Source organism: Dasypus novemcinctus, chromosome 13, assembly GCF_030445035.2.
Source record: "Dasypus novemcinctus isolate mDasNov1 chromosome 13, mDasNov1.1.hap2, whole genome shotgun sequence".
NCBI lineage: Eukaryota > Metazoa > Chordata > Mammalia > Cingulata > Dasypodidae > Dasypus > Dasypus novemcinctus.
In genome coordinates, this window is record NC_080685.1 from 98,155,314 (window position 1) to 98,160,350 (window position 5,037).

At 47.0% G+C, this 5,037-nt stretch overlaps 1 pseudogene; it reads right to left on the bottom strand.

The window, feature by feature from the left end:
• Nucleotides 1–883: 883 nt before the first annotated feature.
• On the bottom strand, nt 884–1,856 carry LOC101441207 (glyceraldehyde-3-phosphate dehydrogenase pseudogene; annotated as a pseudogene).
• Nucleotides 1,857–5,037: the final 3,181 nt, after the last annotated feature.

A 5,037-nucleotide genomic window follows, 5' to 3' on the forward strand; every position in this document is an offset into this window, starting at 1 on the left:
ATCTCCCCTTCTTTCTCCAGGTCGAGGTTAGCTCTTCCTGCGTCCGTCCCCGCGTCTTTGCTCTGTTTTGTTCATGTATCATGAGACAGAAAAAGGGAATGTTAGCACCGAAAGCCAGTGAGTGAAAACTTCATGAAGGTTGGGTAGGCCTGCCTCTTGGAGATCATTCAAATGGAAAAGAAAAGAAAAGAAAAAAAATGTCGGGTCATTGGCCTTTTTAAACAGACCGCCGGCAATATTTACTCCTCCTGAAATAGCACAGTCACATGAAATAAAACCGTGTTCGGTAAAGCCTGCAGAACAAAAGGACAATTTACAGGCTGGCACGCTCTCTGAGGGCCCTCTGTTTGCCGGCCGGATCGGGCCGCTGCCTCCTGGCCCTCCTGGCCGTGGTCTGCCTAAGGGCTGCAGATCCTTGGAGGTCAAGGTCAGATTGCCTTGGAGACCCTTTGCAACGTTTTTTTCCTTTAAATAATTTGGAAAGGTAGCCTGAGAGGTGAGCTCAGGGCTGTGAGGAGGACATGGCAAACATGGCCTCTAGGGTAGAAGCAGCGCCCTGGGAAGCCCAGCTTGTGGGCATCAGAGGAGCAGCTTCTGGTGACTTCCACCACCTTCCAGCACTGTCATCTCTATATTTTCCTGTCTTTCCTTTTCCCTTTAGTTCTTTTTTTTTTTTTTTTTGGCAGGTTACAGTGTAGTTTACTGATGATACATGACCAGGGAGGCCCTCTGAGGCCCTCTCCTTCTTCAGGGGGTCTGGGATGAAAGTGATGGAGGATGGGCGATGTTCAGTGTTGGGGGGTCGAGTTGGGGCCAGGACTCCCCAGCAGCTGCTGCTCTCCTCCTCTCATGCTGTTGCTCGAGCTGGTGATCCGGGGGGCTCTTACTCCTTGGAGGCCATGTGGACCCTGAGGTCTACAATCCGGTTGCTGTAGCCAAGTTCATTCCTGTACCAGGAAATGAGCTTGACAAAGTGGTCATTGAGAGCAACGCCAGCCCCAGCATCAAAAGTGGAAGAGTCACTGTTAGAGTCGCAGGAGACAACCTTGTCCTCAGTGTACCTAGGATGACCTCCAGGGGGCCATCTGACACTTGCTTCACTATCTTCTTGATGTCATCGTATTTGGCCACTATCCCCAGACGGCAGGTCAGATCCACGACAGAAAACATTGGGGGTGGGGATGTGGAAGGCCATGCCAATGAGCTTCCCATTCAGCTCTGGAATGACCTTCCTCACCACCTTGGCAGTGCCAGTATAGCAGAGATGATGTACTGGGCAACCCCATGGCTATCATACCATAGCTTCCCGGAGCGGCCATCCACAGTCTTCTGGGTGGCAGTGATGGCGGACAGTGGTCATGAGTCCTTCCACAAAGCTGAAGTTGTCATGGATGACCTTGGCCAGGGGAACAGGCAGTTGGAAGCATTGCTGATGATCTTTAGGGAATTGTCATACTCCTCATGGTTCATGCCCATCACAAACAAGAAGGCATTGGCTGAAGGGGCAGAGATGATGACTCTCTTGGTGCCACCCTTCAAGTGAACCCCAAACTTCTCCAGGGTCATGAAGACACCAGTGGACTCCATAACACATTCAGCACCCATTTGATGTTGACAAGATCTTGCTCCTGGAAGATAGTGATGGGATTCCCTTTGATGACAAGCTTGCCATTCTCAGCCTTGACCATGCCCTTGAACTTACCATGGGTGGAATCATACTGGAACATGTAGACCATGTAGTTGAGGCCAATGAAGGGGTCATTGATGGCAACAACCTGCACTTTGATGGAGTTCACAGTAGCCCTGGTGTCCAGGCACTCAGTATAGCCAAATCCATTTATTCCAACCTTCACCATCATGTCTCAGGGATGCGGCTGGTACTGCATGAAGAACTGCAACTGTCAAATGGGAAGGAGCAGAGAGCCTCCCTATAATTCTTTATCTTTTACCTTTACCTTTCCTTTTTTCTCTGTAGTGGGTTGAATAGTATGCCCTCAAAATACATGTCCACCTGAAACCTCAGAATGGGATCTTCACTTGGAGATAGGGCCTTTGCAGATGTAATTAAGGATCTCGAGATGAGCTCATCCTGGGTTTGAGGTGACTCTACTCCAATGACAGTGTCCTTATAAGAAGAGAAGACACAGAGAGGCAAAGAGAAGGTGATGTAAAGATGGAGGCAGAGACTGGTTTGACATGTCTACAATCCAAGGAACATGAGTGGCTGCTGGTAATCACCAGGAGATGGTGAAGAAGCCTGGGACCATTTCCCCCTCAGAGCCTCCTGAAGGAACCAACTCCATCAACACCTTGATTTCAGACTTCTGGTCTCCTGAGCTGTGAGAATCTATGCCTGCTGTTCTAAACCACCCAGTTGCTGGCAACCTGAGGAAGCTAACATGCTCATCTACTTTCCTCCTTTTTTTCTCCTCCTCATCATTTATTTTCCCTTTTATCTTCTCTTTTGAATTCTTAGTCCTGCCAGGCTCCTCATGGGACTTTACTGATTAGTCCTGCACTTGCCTGGAAGCTTGAAGGGGCTGCTAATGGCAAGGTTAGTGGACACACTAAGTCACGGTCCTGCTCTGTCACAGTGAATTCCCACCGAGGCTTCGCCCTCACCGAGGACGTGGGGGGACCTTCATGGCCTCACTTTTCGAACCTTTTCTCCTAAGTTGTCCAAGAGTCCTAAAAAAGCCAAAGGCAATTTTAAAAAGTGGTCCATTATATTTATGAAGTACTTTATGTTTCTCAAAGTCATTTCGCATCCATTGATTTGATCTTTACATCAACCTTGGGAGGTGGGGCAAAGCAGCTGAGGAAATAGAAGAATAAAAATGTTCAGTAACATGCCCAAGTCAATCAGAGAGCTATGTTCTCTGCTCTCTGGGTTTCATTGTGTGTAGAAAAAGGAGAAAGCGAGATTCATTCCAGATGTCAGAGAAGGGTTCTTCTAGCTTCCAGGGTGTGCGGTACAGTAACCTGAATCCCAGGCTTATCAGATATTGGAGGCTTTGCTGACAACAGACCTTGTCACCTGGAATTTCAGGAAGCAGATTTCCCTAAGTTTCCTTCCTTTACATCAACAATCTAGTAGGTCCTGGCTTCATTTTCTTTTCTTTTTCTCTTCTTCTTTTTTGGCACATGCCAAAGTATGTATGGTTAGTAGAAAAAACATGATCAGAAATGTGTATAATGTGCTTCATTTTGTAAAGAAAATTACATTTAGGCCTCCAATGAAATCTCTCCATATCTATATCTATATCTATATCTAGATCTAGATCTATATCTATATCTATATCTATATCTAGATCTATCTGTCATCTATCACCTATCTATCAACAAATGCTTACTGAGTGCTCAGGACTGTGTGAGGTGATATAGGAGATACTGATATGTTTGTAGGAAAAGGAAGTCTCAAGAAAGAGAGCATAGCAAATATTTTGTGCTTTCACTTCCTATAGCCAGCACCTGAACCTGTAGGTCAAAGGGCTTGTCTCAGCGCACCAGGACCCCCTTTGCTGGGAGGGCACAGAGAACTTTACAGTCCTGGAGATGGGCCTTAGTCAATGACTGGCAGGGGCAGGAGCACAAACAGCCAGCTCTGAGGCCTGACTACACTGTTGCCAGCACTTCCCTGTGGGACTCAGCTCAAGTTACCCTCTGTGGGACTTCACTAGGTCCCTGTTTCGGCTTTTTTGCCTTCCCCATCCTACTTTCCCACTTACCCACTCTTTTTTCCTAGGAAGACAGTATTTAAAAAATCACATTCACACCATTTCTTTTCTCAGGATCTGCTTCTGGGGAAACCCAACCAAAGACAGAGTTTTGTTCTGTTTCATTTTGTGCTCCCCTCCCCCAGATGTCTAGGATCAGGGTGAGCGAGAGATGCGACAACGGAAGGCCTGCCTTCAAGTACCAGAGCGGGACTTAAGTAGAGGGGGAAGGTGCCGCCTTGCCAAGGCCCAGAGGACAAGGGCCGGGGGAGGGTGGGGGGAAGGCAGTGTCCCCACGTCCGCACAGAATGCAGCTCCGGGGGCTGGGGCGGAGTGAGGCAGGAGATGGATGGAAACCAAGTATCACCGATACCCTAAGGGTTTTGCCGTCTGAAGAAGTGACCGAAGGCAGGAGAACAACATTCTCAAAGTAGGCAGAGCGAGAAGCTGGGAGGCGCTTCTCCCACGTGGCTTCTGGGGGACAGCCATCCGCGAGCAGACTTGTGCCCGGGCACACGGCAACCACCATCTGGAACACCCAGAAATAACTGGGCAAAGGAATGAAGTACTGATTCATGCTACAACATGAATGGACCCGGAAAACATTTTGCTAAATGAAAAGAAGCCAAACACAAGAGGCCACATGTTGTATGATTCCATTTATGCAAAACCTCCAGAATAGGCAAATCTACAGGCACAGAAGGGAAATTAGTGGTCGCCAGGGGCTGGGAAGAGGGGGGAGTGGAGCGCCACTGCTAATGGGCATAGGGGTTCTTTCGGTGGGATGAAAATGTTTTGGATTTAGATGGAGGTGATGGCTGTATGACTTTAAGAATATTATACTAAAAGTCTCTGAATTGTACCCCTCACAATGGTGGATTTTATGGTATATGAATTATATTTTAATAAAAATGAGAAATAACTGGGAAACTTTGGGGTGGTGTATGAAGGAGCTGAGGTCCCACTTCCCCAGGTGACACTGCAAGGTAGTAAAATTTTGGTTATGAATGTTAACATTCCTTCATTTGTGCCCACTGGCTGGTGATGATTGGGATCGTTATTATAACACAACAAAGTATATAATTCAGTGCTAAATTGTACAGTACAAATTCTAAGTGCTTAAGGAGGTACAGCTGTGTAGGTTGTACACTGTACAAACTTTGTGGCTATATGTAGACACCTGTAGACCAGTTACACATATCTGCAAAATCCATCAGCACTTAGAATCCCTATCATCTAAGATAGAAAATCAAACTTTTTTCTAAATTTTCCAGGTCTCATTTCCCTAACTACAACGTAAACTTTTTAATTGTGGGGAGCA